We start from the raw sequence: 17,445 nt of genomic DNA, 5'->3' as shown, positions 1-17,445 counted from the left end.
ACAGACATCCAAGAACGGGGAAAGGCTGTGGCTCAGTGGAACAGCCTCTGCTTCACGTGCAGACGGTCCCAGGATCAATCGCCACTATCTCCAGTTTAAAGAGTTAAGTTATAGCGATGTGAAAGACCTCTCTGCCTGAGACCCTGGAGAGCTGCTGCCAGTCTGAGCAGACAATACTGACCTTGATGGCCTGATGGTTTGATTCAGGGTAAGGCAACTTCACGTGTCCAAGACTCCCATACAAATCCTTCCACTATGGAAAGTTCCATGCGCCTCCCCATCCCACCGTGAGATTTTTTAATTCTTTTACCGATTGCAGAAACGGGGCTACAATTTAAACAGAGTCTGGCAGAGGGACAGAGGATATTGAATTTTCTGTTGGAAATCAGCATCCCAGACTCCTTTAAGCCCTATTCAAGAAAACATGGGCCGTTTCCACACTACTCACCTTCATCTGGAATGCTGCGGAACATTGCGAAAAAACCGCAGAAGATAGCGTCTTTGCGCGATGTGCAAAACTCACGCGAGAAGACGCTATCTTCCGCGTTTTTTTCGCGACGTTCCACAGCATTCCGGATGAAGGTGAGTAGTGTGGAAACAGCCCATGTACAGAAATAATAGTTGGAATGAGGGTGTCAAAACAGCTTAAGGAAAACAACTTTTAATAGAAAAATGGAGCAAGGGGAAAGTGTTACATTCTCTCTCCCTCTCTGTGCTGGATTTCCCATTTAAATTGCAGCTCTGTGGCTATTCTGTGTAAAAGGGAGGGATTACGACCTCCCACTACGCAGCGAAACACTGGGGCATGCATCAGTGGCAGAAATGATGCAGTATGAAAATGAATTTTAAAGTCCTTCAGATCATTAGAAAAGCCCTGCTAGATCCAACCAATTAGTCCAGCATCCTGTTTCCTGTATTGGCCAATCAGAGGGCCCACAAGCAAATCACAGAAGTCAAAGTCTGTCCCTGTTGCTGTCTTGACTGCCCTGGAAATGGTATTTTGAGGTATACTGCCTCTGAGTATGGAGGTTCTGTTGATCCATCATGGATCATAGCCACGGATTGACCTTTCTGCTGTAACTATCTAAATGGTTTAGCCGTGACCCCCCTGGATGGTTTTACAAGCCAGTATTTTCTTCTTCTCATCGCAGCTTGGGGCATTTTTTTTTTAAACTGCTCTCAGTTATAGGACTCTCCTTATTTTTGGTGCTGGATTCTGACCCTCTTGTGTATAAAATGTATCTCTACCCTGTGTAGAATTCAATCAGTTTTCAGTGTCCCAATTGTAAGCAAAGCCCAATGGTGGGTTAAAATCAATCGAATAGCAAAACAGCTCTAAGGAAGCCAGAGCAATAGATATCTGAATGAGAGGTGCTCAGGACACAAATGCAGACCAGTAGAATTGGCTTCGAACAGTCAGCTATGTAGACCAGAGGTCTCCAAAGGGGTTCCCATAGGTGCCATGGTACCCGCCAGCACCTTTGCTGGCACTCGACAAGTGTTTTTAGAAACTAGGTGAGGCCAGATGGGGCTTTGCCCAAGCAAGGCTTCTACTTGGCTGTTGAATATATGATTGGCTGTGCGGATTTTTTAAAATGCTGTTTTGGCAGCAGCTACCACCATAGCACAAGGATCTTAGCTGTGTGATTGAAGGTAAGCTGCGACAGCTATTTTGTGGCTGGCTTCACCTTCCGTGGCAACCATTTCGTGGCTGCACCCATCACACGGTGTCAGAATTCCAACGGTGCCTGCAGGCTCAAAAAGGTTGGGGACCCGTGGTCTAGACCAAGAAAATAAAGGGACCCCTGTAAATATATGAAATTTGGGGACGGGGGGTCAAGGGGGAAATATGAGGAAGTGTTTATATAATTCTTTTGTTTGATAATATAGTGTCCACATTCCAAGTTGTCATTTTCCTTACTACATTTATGTTTTGAATAAATAAAAGCCTTTCAAAATAAGCTGAGAGTCAGCATATATATTTACGCATGTGATGGAAAGATGCAAAAGGCAGGTAGATGTGTAGCTGTTAGCCCAATGCTTCATAAATAAATGTTATTTTTGCATTGTTCAGGAACAAATAACAAATAAGCTATGAGAATCAGGATTTGACCTCCCCCTCCCACCTCGCAGTCTAGGTTCTGGTCTGCCTACTAAAAGCACAGCAGTGGGCAGAAAGGGGGCAGAAGCATTCAAAAGCATCTCTGTCAGATAGGGTTGCCAGCCTCCAGGCAGTGGCTGGACATCTCCCGGAATTACAGCTGATCTCCAGGTGACAGTGATCAGTTCCCCAGGAGAAATCGGCTGCTTTGGAGGGTGGACTCTATGACACTATACCATTCTGAGGCCCCTCCCCTCCCCAAACCCCACCCTCTCCAGGCTCCACCCCCAAAATCTCCAGGAATTTCCCAACCTGGACCCTACAGCATCAGTTGAAGGAAGCTGCCTTGGTCAGCAAGTCTATCTGCAGTTCCCTCTGGGGTCCGGCAGTGGATGGGTGGCCTAGGAATGGAAGATCTAGCCATCGTCTTTCTGGTTACCACTTCAAAACCTGCAGCAGGCCGTACCCATGACACATACTCCAGGGGTGAAAGGAACCTAAATGTCTTACTAGTACTTGGGAAGGGGGCTCAAAGCAGAAGATGGGAAGTTTGGGCTCCTTCCTTATTGGTATACCCTACCAGACTATATGTGTTTACTTTCATCCCTGCACATAATAAAGGCAAGATCTGTGTGGCAAAACCAAGCTGCTGCAAAGGGAATGCAGTTCCCTTGTACTCTGCAGTCCTGAAACAGCTCCACAATGTGCTAATGAGGCATTAATAGCTCTGAAGGGAGGTGTAAAATTGCTCCTAACCAAGCTGCTTTGGTTTCAGCGTGGCTCCAGGTGTTGCTGTCCCTGTGGAACCTTAGAAAGAATAGAGCACTGAAGCTTGAATAATTCCATATTGTACAGGGAAACGGGAAGCCTTGAGAAATACCTTTATTTAAAAGCTGCTGGAAGGAGGGGGCTTCCTGTCGCATCTCTGCTCGATTAATTGCTCTGGTTTTACTTCCTCCCAATCCCCCTCTGGAGGAAATGGAGCAATCCTTCTGTCTCAGTTTTAATTGAAGTATTCTGTTGCTCTCTGATTTAGCATAAGACTTCAAGAAGAGCTGTGATAAAGGTGCACCATGTCCAGCATTCTGCTTCATACAGTGACCAACCACATGTCCCTGGGAGGCCCATCAGCAAGAGCTTGAGGCCAAAGCCTTCCTCAATTGTTTTACCCTTGCAGCTGGCATTCAGCAGTAGATTGCCTCTGCACATGGAGAGTCCAGTAGCACCTTTAAGACTAACCAACTTTACTGTAGCATAAGCTTTCGAGAATCACAGTTCTCTTCTTCAGATCCATGGAGGGTAAGAATAAACTGGTCAGATATATAGGTGGAGAGGGGCGGGGGGAGTAGGTACAATCAGTAGCTTCTGATAATGGGATCAGTTACTTCTGATAATGAGATAACCATTCATAGTCTCTGTTCAATTCAAGTCTGACTGAGTCAAATTTACATTTGATCCCATTGGATTCTGTTTTTGAAAAGTTTCTGTTGAACTATGGTGACCTTTAAGTCCTTGATGGAATGTCCTGATAGATTGAAGTGTTCTCCCACTGGTTTCTGGATGTTGCAATTTTTAATGTCAGATTTGTGTCCATTTGTTCTTTTGTAAATTTGACTCAGTCAGGCTTGGATTGAATAGAGACTATGAATGGTTATCTCATTATCAGAAGTAACTGATCCCATTATCAGAAGCTACTGATTGCATCTACTCCCTCCGCCCCCTCCACCTATATATCTGACCAGTTTCTTCTTACCCTCCATGCATCTGAAGAAGAGAACTGTGATTCTCAAAAGCTTATGCTACAGTAAAGTTGGTTAGTCTTAAAGGTGCTTCCGGACTCTTTTCTATTTTGCTACTACAGACAAACATGGCTAACTCCTCTGGATCTGCACGTGGAGGTTCTCTTTAGTCACCATGGCTAACAGCCATTGGCCTTTATATATTTGTCTAATCCCCTTTTAAAACCATTTCAGCAAGTAGCCTCAGCTCAGAAGGCCTCCATCATGAGTCACATGGGACCAAAGCACCCCCCCCCAGGGGTTCCATGGTTTATACCCGCTTCAATCAGCTCTTACCCAGCTCAGATCTGCTCAGATCAATAGCATCGATCGGTTCCTGCTTCATCATCTCTTAGCAGGAGATGGCTGTGCAGGAGGAGGAGGGGGTGAGGCAGAGAGACAAATGAATATTTCACAAGGTCTGAAGCAAAGCTGGTGGTTATTTTCAGGCTGGATTTACGACCTGTCCAGGATAAGAAACAGGAGGGTAGGAAGGGGGACATTAAAGGAGAGGAGATCTCTGGCTCCTCTGATGAGAACGGTCAACAAAAAGCAGGAAAAGGGGAAGTGTGAGGGCAAAAACGTTCCAAGGTCTTCGGTCTCTTCTTTTGGAGTCTGGCAACAGTGTCGTCGTAGCCTGTATTTTGATTGACACATTCCCCAACATATGTCCGTAAGCCAGCACTGGAGCGACCCCCTCTTCAGGATGGACTGGCCATTTCAATTACAGGGAAAGGTTCAGGAGGGGTGCTACCCTGGCAGGTTGCTGTTGGCCAGAAGCAAGCCCCGGGATCCCTGCCAGTGCTGCAGGGACCGCTTGGCTCAAACTTTCAGCGGCAACAGTGATTGGTGCCAGCTCACCAGTTTTCAGTGCAGTCAGAACCAAACCCAGTGCTGGTGCTGCTGGCCAGGTGCTGCTGGCCAGGTCTGAGACCCTTGCAGTGTCCATCCTCCAATTTCATCTCACACAGCTGAAAGCCTCCCCCTAGGGTGTACTGCAGTCATCCACTTTGCCTGCTGTCTGTCCTGCTGTTGATGTCATTACTGCATACCAAGGACTGATCCAGAACCCAGGCTGGATCAATAAGACCTCCAGACATCCACAAAATTCATTGGTTTACTTTGCATTCATTCTAGAGCTAATTTGAGCAAGTGTTTTGCAAGACCTCAGCTCTTCTCCAGGCTGGGACAGTAAGATTTGCCAAACCTGGACTACACAGAAAATGCTGTGCTGCAATTTGCTCTTTAAAAACCCATGATGCTATGAATGCAACGGGCTAGCGTGGAAGTTATCAGCCTAGGACAGAGATCCCCAATCTTTTTGAGCCTTTGGGTACCTTTGGAATTTGGACAGAGTGCAAGTAAAAAACGTCTGCTGCAGAAGATGGAACCGACTACAAAATGTTCGAGAATGAGATCATGCATAACGCTAATAGTAATGCTTCAACATTTCAGGATGAGGCTCTGTTTAGCAGGGTGCCTTTTAAAATGAACATATTGTTTAAAAATATTTTTCTTGCATGTCTAGCTTACATTCGGTCCTACTGTGAATATCCTTGTGCTGTGTTGGCAGCTGCTGTCAAAGCAACTTTAAAAAAATCTGCTGACTGGGTCTCCAATGGCCAATCGGAGACACAGGAAAATCCAGTTGCAAACAATTGCTAAAGTCAAAAAGAGTCCAGTAGCACCTTTAAGACCAACCAATTTTATTGTAGCATAAGCTTTCGAGAATCAAGTTCTCTTCGTCAGATGCATGGTACAGAGGCTGGTCAAATATAGAAGAGGAGGGGGGAGAAGGGGAGGAGAGAGAAGAGGCAATTAGGCTAACTCCTCTGCATCTAATTGCTAAAGTGTATTGAAAGTGCATTTATCCAATGCAGTTATTCCTCAAGGCCTCCTCTGGTTTTTAGTATACACTCTCCTCCTAAGGTCTGGCCACAGACCCCTGTGGTGCTGCTTCTGAGGTTTGAGGACTGCTTGTCGCAGAAGCGGAGTGGGTATTTCCATAACCAGGGCTTTTTTTCTGGGAAAAGAGGTGATGGAACTCAGTGGTGGAACTTAGGACCGCACAATGACGTCACTTTGGGTCAGCTGGCACAAGGGGGGATTTTTTAAAAGTTTAAATAGCTCTCAGCGAAAATGGTCACATGGCCGGTGGCCCCGCCCCCTGATCTCCAGACAGAGGGGAGTTTAGATTGCCCTCTGCGCCGCTGGAGCGGCGCAGAGGGCAATCTCAACTCCCCTCTGTCTGGAGATCAGGGGGCGGGGCCACCGGCCATGTGACCATTTTAAGAGGTGCTGGAACTCCGTTCCACCGCGTTCCAGCTGAAAAAAAGCCTGGTCCATAACCTTTGCTGAAAGGGTGTCTGATTTCTCACTGATGATGTTGGACAGCTCCGAGACACTCTGTCCCAAACCCCTTGGGAGACTTCCAATGCAAAGGATGTTGTGAGGCACCTCATGGTAAGAATGAAAGAGGGCTTAGGTGACCAGTAAAGGAGAATGGTATCAGCGCTGGGATTCAGGGGCACAGGACCAGGGCTGGAGCCAGGGGTCAGCATGCTCAGCAATCTGCATTTTTAAACAGAGATGGGATTTTTCTGGCTATTCACGTTGGGCAAAGCTTGTTTGCTAGCCTGCAGAAGAGCTGAGGCCTTGCAAAAATAGATGGCTCACTTGGCAGCTGGATTTTGTTGAGGAAACATCAGAGAAGTCACTAGGCCACATAATATCTACAAATGTGTCTGTGCATGACCTCCTTTTTAACAAAACAGAGAAGGAACTTACAAGTGGGGCTGTGGCTCAGTGGTACAGAACTTCCTTTGTTCAGTTCCCAGCATATCCACTGAAGTCAGTGATGTGAACGACCTCTGGCTGAAACCCTGGAAAGCTGATAGACCAAGGGTCTGATTCAGCGGAAGGCAGTTTCGTGTGTTTAATTTTCTAGCAGCTCATGTTTGGCAAAGCTTAATTTCCCTTGCCCAGAGAACAGCTGAGGTCTTGCAAAACTCACAGGTCTCACCCAGCCAGTTTAATGGGATGTAATTTTATTTGAGCCAGTTCTTTTTTGAGGAAACATCGACGAAATCACCATGCCATGTAATTAAGGAATTGTCTAAGCCCATGTGCTAGTGTGGATCCTTACAACATGTGCTTACAGTGCCTTCTCCCCGGGCAGTGATTAGCTTTAGCCGGCAGGCAGGTTTCTTTGACAGTAGCCCACCCATGTGGAACAGCCTTCTGCCAGATGTTAGAGTCCTATCAATCTTGCTAGACTTTAGGAAATCTAGCAGGATGGTTCAATTTAAGAAGGCCTTTGGATCAGTGCGGGCAGGGTATTGGTGATTGTTGGCTGTTTTGTTTTCACCATGAAATAATGTCTTGCATCTTATTTATTTTTATTTATGTCATTTTGAGTCCGCCTTTCTCACTGAGACTCAAGGTGCATTACACAGTGTGAGATTAATACAGTCAATATCAGGAACATTTCCATAAACAAATGCCATAGGGTAGATAAATATAAGTTTACAAAGACATAGCATCAGTAGGAATCCAATACAGAGTTGAAGAAATGCTGAAACAGAGCATAAGCTATTCTAGGACTGATATTATAGACAACATACAGCTACCCAGTAGGATCATACCTGAAGCACAGGTAGCACATAGGAGAACACATTTAAAGCAGCAGATAGTATGTAAGGCAATCAGGTGGTGAAGTATATGGTCCCTAGCTCATTAGTGAAGCTTCATGTGTTTAATTTTCTAGCAGCTCATGTTTCGAATTATTGTCCTGGTTTCCTTGTGGATTATTTTCTTTGGTATGCTCTGTAAGTGGCCTTGGGCCCTCTTTGGAGGGGGTGGGTGGGGAGGTGGGCTACAGATATTTTAACAAATACAAATGAGAGGAAATCAGGTTTCACAGCAAGAAGAAGGGAGGCCCACTTTGGACAAGCCAAGGTCCTTTCCCCTTGCAAGCAGGAAAGTTGCCCGATCTGGATTAGAAAGGCATCCTGTAACTGTTTGGAGTTCAGGGAATTCCTTGCTCTGGGCTACAATTGCAGTCTTTGGCGGGGCTTGGCAATGTGTCATCATTTGCAGCTGGAAATGTGCAGGGTGTGAGTGTGTGTGTGTGGTGGCCAGGGAGGGGTTGGCTGTGAGCCCTTCAGATGATTGCCACCCATTCTTCAAATCCAGACATGGCCAGTGCCCGAAGCCACATCCCTATGAATAAATATCTTCCAGCGGAACGGCAAACACCATCTGTGCAAAATTTCCTTTCATCTCTCCCTTGCCCCACCCCTCGTCTTCTTTCTCAGGACTGCCTCCCTTCATATCTCTTGCTCTCCATTTTGCATTTTGTCCCTCCTCCTTTCTGGCAATTGCCTTCTGCACAGGGCTGGTTCCAGGTTTTGGGGGGCTGTAGGCAGAGAGTGCTAGGGGGCCCCCTTTGCCCACGCCTAGACTCCCCTTCTTGCCCTCCCAGCCATGTGCCCCACCTGCCCTTCTTTTGCCCACTTGCAAGCTTTTCCACCACCTGCAGTCACACCTGCCAACACTGCCTGTACTTCCTTTCCCTGATGGTGATGGGTGGTGGGGGCAGCCCGGAGTGCCATCGCCATGGCCACTAGGAATGCTGAAGCTTTGTGCACCACCTGCATGCCCTTCCCTGGTAGCGCTTTGCAGCATATGCAGATGGGAGCAGAGATGACAAAGCACTCACAAGCAGGCAGTGAAAAGGTGTGAGTAGGGCGGCAGCAGCAGTGTACCTAGGGTTGCCAGCTCCAAGCTGGGAAATTCCTGGAGATCTGGGGGGTGAAACCTGGGGAAAGTGGGGTTTGGGGAGGGAAAAGACCTTGGCATGGCATAATTCCATACAGTCCACCCCCCCCCCCAAAGTAGCCATTTTCTCCAGGTGAACTGATCTCTGTGGCCTGAAGACCAGTTGTAATTCCAGGAGATCTCCAGCCACTACCTGGAGGCTGGCAACCCTAAGTGTATCTCATCAGAAGCTATGGACCCTGGCAGCTCACCCCCCCCCCCACACCCATGGACTGACATTGGCCCTGGTTCTGCCTTTGATCAGCCAAGCTGAGAGAAAGGAAAGTAGTCAGAATGTACGTTGAGGTTGCAGAGCAGCTGGAGGGTTGAGTCCCCTTCCCATCCAATTGGCACTGGCAGTAGGGGAAGAGAGGGCATCGCCAACACCCAGATCATGGGCAGCAGGCCGCTAGGGGAAAGGCGCCTGGGAATTGGTGTGTGTGTGTGTGTGTGTGCGGCTTTTAAATGTTGCTCTTGTAAGACTCAGCAACACAAAAAAGGCTCTCCTGAAAAATGCAAGCAGATCCTCAGAAAACCAAATCAGGAGGAGTACACAACGAATCCACCTCTAAATGTAATTTTTTTTTCATTTATTTTTTTTCATTTACTCTTAAAGTGACTAAGTGCTTATACAGAGTGCTATATATTCTGAAACCTAAATAAATATAATTTCATCAAAATTACATAGAAAAATAGACACACACATATATATACCAATAAATAGCATCCATTCACAAATACAAACAGCTGATAACTCACGTGACAATCTATACAACCAACTGTGCAAATTTATATCTTCAGAGAAACAGTCTTTAAAATCTCTTAAAATGACGCCGCTCCTAAGGAATGAATGAGAAAGATCAAGAATAACATAAATTGAAGTGTGGATAGGTTCCTTGCCCCTGAGGAAGTCACTGACGAAAGCTGAGACACGCAAGCCGGCCCCAGTTTGGGCAGGGCACAGACAGGCTTGGACTCCTTCCCCCATCCACGCTGCTTTCTATAGCGAGAATAAACAGACTCATTGAATTCACTTTACCTTGTTACTACTTACCTGCTTTGTTGCATCTTCCACGAAGCTTCTTGCCGACTGAGTTAGAAAAGATTTTAAAGACTGTTTCTCTGAAGATATAAATTTGCACAGTCGGTTGTATAGATTGTACTTTTGTCTGTCACGTGAGTTATCAGCTGTTTGTATTTGTGAATGGATACTATTTATTGGTGTGTGTGTGTGTGTATATATATATATGTATCTATATATATATATGTATATATATGTGTATGTATATATGTATGTATATATGTCTATTTTTCTATGTAATTTTGATGCAATTATATTTATTTAGGTTTCAGAATATATAGCACTCTGTATAAGCACTTAGTCACTTTAAGAGTAAATGCAAAAAAAAAATTGTACATTTAGAGGTGGATTCATTGTGTGCTCCTGATTTGGTTTTCTGAGGCTCTTGTAAGACTGGCATATGGGATGATCTTCATGTGTCCAATGAACAGGCAGTCCTGAATAAAGCCAGGAGGCACCTTAGGCTGGGAACTCGTAGTGAAGTGTGATTTGTCCTTTGCTTAAAATTGCAATTTGATCAAACAGAACTTGCAAATGCTCAGAAGGGTCCTTGTTATTGAGCACTCAAAATGGATGTAGCTTATATCACGAATGTTTGACAGATGCATTCTTGTGCTGCTTTCCCACTCCTTCCCCTGTCTTCTTCCATACACAGGCATGGTCTTCGTGATTCTGGGACCTGGGGGAAAGTCCAAGGGCTCCAGAATCACTATCTCCCCACACTGAGACCCCATGCCTCCCCCCCGGGCAAGCAAGGGGCAGCCCGTGCCCTGTGCGAGGTAAGTGGGAGCTGTGGCCAGAAGCTGGCAACCTGCACCCCAAATGGGGTGGCTGTTGCTGTGAGCTCTTGGCATGATCTCCAGACAGGATGGGTTTGAGTGACGGCAGCAGGAGTGGGGACAGGCTGTGGGAGGTTGAGCCCCAAGTCTGGGTTCCGGGACAGTTGCCTGTTACCCATTGGCTGAGATCATTCCTGACCATACACTCAGCCCATCCAAGAACAAGCATTTCAAAAAGAGGAGCTTTCCTTGGCTGTCTGGAGCCTGGCAGGGTGGCGGTGTTTAGGGGAAGCTGCCTGGCTTTTCCCTTTATTCTAGCCTTGGCCATTTTGCTTTCCTGACTCTCCAAGCTGAGCTTGTTCATTTTCCTGGAGCTGTTCTAAACTGGATCACAAATACTGTGCCCACGGCTTGCAATACTGCCTGGGAACTGTAGTTCTAGCCAAGAAGTTCTGAGCATGCACCAAGAACAGCTGCATGGCCTGCCATCACGCCGCATGTGGCCAGGTGCGCAAAAGCAAAAACACTCCAAATAATGCTCATTTTGAATGGTGAACGGTATATAGTGTGGAGAAAAATGAGCTTTGTGAGCAGAGCCTGATTTTCAAGGAGACGGTTAGCAAAGACTGCAGCATCACGAGAAATTCAGCTGGAAAACAAGCCCTGTCGTTGTGACTCATCAACACAGTGGCACACTAGGGAGGCACTGGAGTCTGGTTTTTGTTTTCAGGAGCATGCTTGGCCCTGGAGGCTGGGACATGCTCAAGTCTAGACAGCGAATTTGAACTGGTCTGAACATATGAAGCTGTCCCCAATTGAGTCAGACCCCCAGTTTGCCTGCCTCAGTACTGATCTTTCCAAACCCTTAAGCACACAAGGAGAGCCCTGCTAGATAGCAGATCAAAGGCCCATCTCACCTGGCACCTGGTTTTCCACAGTGACCATCAAGATGGCCTGGAGGGCCGGCAACAAGGGAGACAAAAGACAAAGGTTCCCCTAGCACTGCTCCTCAGCCACTGGAATTCAGAGGTAGACTGCCTCTAGCCATGGAAGATTCCCCTACGCATCATGGCTCTTAACTGCTTCTGGACCAACCCTCCTCCATGGCCCAAACCCCTTCTAAAGGCATCCCAAACTGGGAGCCAGTTTGGTGCAGTGGTTAAGAGCGGCAGGACTCTAATCTGGAGAACCGGGTTTGATTCCCCACTCCCCCGCTTGAAGCCAGCTGGGTGTCCTTGGATCAGTCACAGCTCTCTCAGAGCTCTCTCAGCCCCACCCACCTCATAGCGTGATTGTCATGAGGATAATAATAACACACTTTGTAAACTGCTCTGAGTGGGCGTTAAGTACTTCTGAAGGGTGGTATATAAATCAAATGTTGTTATTATTATCATTATCTAAGTCAGTGATTGCTGTTGCTGTATCCTGTGGTGGTGAGTGCCACAAATTAACAATGCGCCGAGAGAGGAAGCCTTTCTTTCACCTGTCCCATATCTATGCCCACTGACTTTGCTAGGTGCCACTGAATTCAAGTATTAAAGTAATTCTCTCTCCTCACTGTTTCCACACTTCGCATCGCTTTATAATCCACTATCTCCCTCCTTCCTCCATTGAGTCGTCTGTTTCTTTAAAAAAACACTCCTCTTTAGCCTTTCTTCGTAGAGAAAGATACTCCTACCCCTTGAAAGTCACTCTTTTCTGAAACCAGGGTTGTTTTCACACAGGGGTGTAAAAATGCAGCCCTCTATAGCAACAGCACCACCAAGCAAGGCCAGAACAAGTGAGAACAGCATCCTCACATACCCAACCACTGGTGCTCACTGCTTTGATTGGTGGCAGCTGAGCAAAAGGACAAGCAGTGCAAGTTTATTGCCTCCTCCTCCGCCAAGAAAATTCTCCTTTCCCGATCCCTTTTCCTTTCCCTGCTGGAGCTGTGCTCTAATGCTACAGAAAGGGAAAGACCTTTAAAAAGCTGAAAAGAGGGTGGGAAAATGTGGGGCTTAGCCCCACCCTTTTTGAAAGTGAAGCTAAACTTTAGCTCTGTCATGACTGTGATGGCCTGACCACCCACAGCCACCCTGTACTTTCCTCTCTCAACTGGATTAAAGTATGTTTATTTTTAATCCGGCTGAAAGAGGGAAAATAGGAGAGCCAGGTGAGTCATGCCTATATTAGGTATGATGCCACCTGGATGCTACTAATACTACAGGGGCTGTCTGGTTCTATTTCCCCATGGTGAGATTGAACCGTGACCTTGTGCATCCATTCTGCCACTGGGTTACTTCTTTGGTTTTACCATAGAGTTTTGGGTGAATGCTAGAGCATTGTCCTGATGTGTTGCTGTCACTTCCGGGTTTGTACCAGAAGTGACATCACTATGCCAGGGGGATGTCTATTTGTCCCCCCCATGGGGGGGCAGGCCAGGAGTCTCCTGCTATAGTGGGAGACCTGGCTCCCCTAACTCCCATCCCCTAGCTCTTGCCTAATCTGGTTCACATCTGAATCTTATACAGGGTCAGCTCACCGGTCCATCTGGCGCAGTGTTCTTTGCTCTGACTGGCAGCTCCTTTTCACAAGCCACAGTCTTCTCCAGTCCTGCTTTCTGCCAAGAATTGAACCTGAGACTTTGCGCATGCAAAGCACGTGTTCTGCGATGACAGCCGTGCCCTGTCTGGGATCCTGCTTCCCCCGTGCCACTGCTGCAGGAGCCCTAGCAACACAGCACACCGCTATTTTAAGGAACTGCAAAGTCACTTGTGCAATCAGCTCATCGGGTTTCACAAGGAGAGCAGACCCTGCCATCTCCTGAGATTGGCTCTTCTTTCTCCGAAGCAAAAAGCATTTTTGGCACAGCTCTGATTCGGCCTCTTCTGCTTGGAAACGCCATGCAATTTCAGCAATGATATTCAGAAATGGGCACATTTGAAGCCCTTGGCCGCCAGCCAGTGTTGAATCGAAGCCAGAGATCAGTCCCAGGACCAGTTTTCCATACCCTTCAATATCCTTCAGACTTACAAGCACTGGAACATGAGCAAAGCGCACTATTTTCACGAAGAAGCCTGCCTCTGAGCATGTGCACAGAGCACTGATCTTCCAAAGTCCCACCTAAGTGTGGCAGTCAGGCAGAAAACATGACACCTGTATGAATTCCCCAGCACTCTTTGCTTTAGAAATCAACAGCACCTTTTCTTTTAACCCCACAACTCTCTCCTATCCAAAGCTTCCCAAAGAAGCTGAAAAGAAAACCATTTGTTTTTCCCACACATACCTGTGAGCATTTGAGAGGGGATGTGGCTCAGTGTTAGAGCATCTGTTTTGCATCCATGAAGGTTCCAGGTTCAATTCTTGGCATCTCCCATTTCTTTTTTTAAAGTAGGTAGTTGGCAAAAGACCACAACCTTAAAAGACCCTGGAGAGGTCCTGCTGCTGGTCAGAAAAGGCAATACTGAAACACCGAGGGTCTCACTCGGCAGAAGATCCAGAGGCGTTAGCCATGTTAGTCTGTAGTTGCAAAATAGTAAAGAGTCCAGTAGCACTTTTAAGACCAACCAATTTTATTTATTATGCATCTGACAAAAGACGAAGAGAGCTGTGGTTCTCGACAGCTTATGCATCTGACAAAGAGAGCTGTGGTTCTCGACAGCTTATGCTACAATAAAGTTGGTTAAAGGTGCTACTGGACTCTTTACTACTCAGTAGAAGGTAGTTTAATGTGCTGCACACCCCAGCTGCTGAGGCCTATTCTGAACGGACTATTTTCCCCAGTATTTAAACAAAGGCAAGAACGCTCTCTTTGCTTTCCAACAGGAAGGAACTGACGCTGTTGCTGGGTAAATCTACACGGCAAACTTAGAGTTGCCAACTCTGGTTTGGGAAATTCCTGGAAATCTGAGAGGTGGAGACTGGGGAGGGCAGGGTTTGGGGAGGGAAGGGAGTTCAGCGGGCTATAAAATGCCCTAGAGTCCATCCTCCAAAGCAGCCATTTTCTCCAGAGGAACTGATCTCTGTTATTTAGAAATCAGTTGCAATTGCAGGGAGATCTCCAGGCCGCACCTGAAGGGTGGCAAAGCTAAGCAAACAGCATAGGCAGAAGAGCCACTAGCAATGCATAGTATTAGTGGGGAGAAGTCTTTGGTAGGAGAAGTTTCATCTAGGAAATGACTGCGGATATACACTTGTTTTCACAAGGCATTGTGCGGAATGACAAGTGGCTTCAGTGAGTAAGCCAAGGTATGCCAGAAGGCAATTGCCTCCCCGCCCCCCAACTTCCTATCAGGGGAGAGAGGCACTGCCAACAGACCATGTGTGGGTTGCATAGCATTTCTATGCTTTCCACAAAGGAGGAACGGTAATGTAAGAAGCGTGCCAATTAATTTTTTTTTTTTGCAACATGTTGCACCGGAACATAAGGTAGAAAAACTATGGTTGCTAGTTCCAGGTTGGGAAATTCCAGGATATTTGGGGGTGTGTGTGTGTGGATCCTGAACAGGGTAGCATTTGGGGAGGGGAGGGACCTCGTCTGGTTATAATGCCATGGAGTCTACTCTCCAAAGCAGCCATTTTTCTCCAGGGGAACTGATCTCTATGGCCTAGAAATCAGCTGTAATTCTGGGAGATCTCCAGCCACCGCCTGGAGGCTGGCAAGCCTACTAACAGGACCGAGAGAATTCTGCTTCTGTGGCCGGGTTCTGGACGGAACCATCATCCTGACCCCTCCAGGTGCCGACTCAGGGATTCTGGCCTCTTTGCTGAGTCATTCTGCAGAGGCCTTTCCTCCCGACTGCAGCACTCCGCTGGCTGGGAGGCATCAAGCTGTTGCCGGCTCCCGATGAAAAGTAATGTGTCCGTTAATTGTTCTTTATGGGCCCAGCGCTTTCTGCTTACTGCCATCTTTCTGGGTTCTGGCTGAGGCTGTCTGCAGAAGGAGCTGATGAGAGGGAAGGAAGGCAGATCTGGGAAGAAAACGCAAAAGAAAGCTGGGTGCAGCGAGCGAGATTCCGCGCTGATTGTTCATCTTCCTCCCCACCCCAAAGCAACCCCAGAAGTAGGATTGCCAACCTCCAGGTAGCACCTGGAGATCTCCCAGAATTACAACTGATTTCCAGACTACAGAGATTAGTACCCCCCTAGGGTTGCCAACTCTGGGTTGGGAAATTTCTGGAGATTTGGGAGTGGAGCATAGGGAAGCCAGGGGTTTGGGAAGGGGGACGGATATATGTAGTCTGGAGATTAGTTGTAATTGTGGGAGATCTCCAGGTCCCACCTGGAGGTTGGCAACCTTAATTCCTTTGGACAAAATACCTGCTATGGAGAGCAGATTCTATGATATTGTGTTCCTCTGAGGTCCCTCCCCCTCCCAGCCCCAAATATCCAGGAATTTCCGCACCGAGAGTTGGCAATCCTACCCAGAACCAAGAAGGACAAGAACTACAGTACTTCATCTAGGCCCAAGTGAAATGTATATGAACCAACTAGAGTTGCCAACTCTGGGTTGGGAAGGACAGATCTCCACATCAGATTATTCTTTTCGCTTTTCACGTTTGATCTTCCATCAAAGTTTCAGTAGGGTCCTTTAAAACTGCCAAAGGGCGTTTTGCTCTTTTGCTGTCTGATATGTTTGAGATTCTGCTGTGTGAAAAAGTGCAGCGGTGCAAGCCCCATGTACATTAAGAACTATGCTCTTGTGCTTGGGGGGAGAGTGCCATCAAATCATAACTGACTTACGGCTACTTTTGGTGGGGGTTTTACGGCAAGAGACTAAGAGAGGTGGTTTGCCATTGCCTGCTTCTGCAACTCTGGTCTTTGTTGGAGGCCTCCCATCCAATTACTAACCAAGGCTGAGCCTACTTAGCTTCTGAGATTTGATGGGATCAGGCATACCTGGGCTATCCAGGTCAGGACACTCTTGTGCTTATTACTCTTCATTTCAAGAAGGCTTGTGGAGGGACATTTTCTGTGCATTGGGCTCCATTGCTTTCCTTCTGGCTGTACTCCTCAGTGCTCCAAATTAGGGGTGTGCAGCCTGAAAAGATTCGGGTTTACACGAAGCGGGAAAAAGATCCGGAAATCCCCAAAATCTGAAGTGACATGCCGCTTCCGATTCGGGTTTCCAGGTCGCTTCGATATGCTCTGTAAAGATTCGGAGCATACTGAAGTGACGGAGGAGGAGGGAGGGGGGAGGCTGCCCTCACCCTTAAACACCCCCCCCTTTAACCCCATCCCCCCACCCCCACCGCACCTGCCTTGTGCAGCCAGGGCCCTCCCTGCCGCCGCCGCAGCCAGTGCGGCTGGCTGGCAGAGAGGACCTTCCCTCCTGCCGGCACTGCAGTGGCGTGGCCGGCCGGCAGAGAGAGCCTTCCCTCCTGCTGCCGCCGCGGCCACTGCGGCCAGCCAGCAGAGAGGGCCAGCCTTCCCTTCTGCCGGTGCCAGGTAAGGGGGGGCGGGGAGGAAAGGGTGGGAGGGAATGGTTAGGTTTAAAGGGCCCTGCCGCTTGTGAAAGGGCCCTTTAAACCTAACCCCTCGGGTCCCCCGAAGCTTTGCTTTGGGATTTCCGGATTGGGTCTGATTCGGGTATTTTACCCGAATCGGATTCCTGAAGTGCACACCCCTACTCCAAATCCACTGCCTGAGACAGCCACCTTTCCTTGCTTCGTGGTTGAGATCACCTCTAACCCCCAATATGTGGCACCCAAATATTTGGCTCTGGTGACTGATCTTCAAGACGCTGACCTAAGCATCCAGACCAGATGACACATTATATACTGGACAGACATGTATGAATAGAACTCAATGACACTTTTTAAACTTGAGACTGCTTTGGGTCCCTGTTGAGGAAACAGGCAGGGTATAAATGTAGTTAAATTAATTTTTTTTAAAAGACAGCTTCAG

This window comes from Eublepharis macularius, chromosome 17, assembly GCF_028583425.1.
Source record: "Eublepharis macularius isolate TG4126 chromosome 17, MPM_Emac_v1.0, whole genome shotgun sequence".
Lineage (NCBI taxonomy): Eukaryota > Metazoa > Chordata > Lepidosauria > Squamata > Eublepharidae > Eublepharis > Eublepharis macularius.
This window is presented reverse-complemented; position numbering follows the sequence as displayed.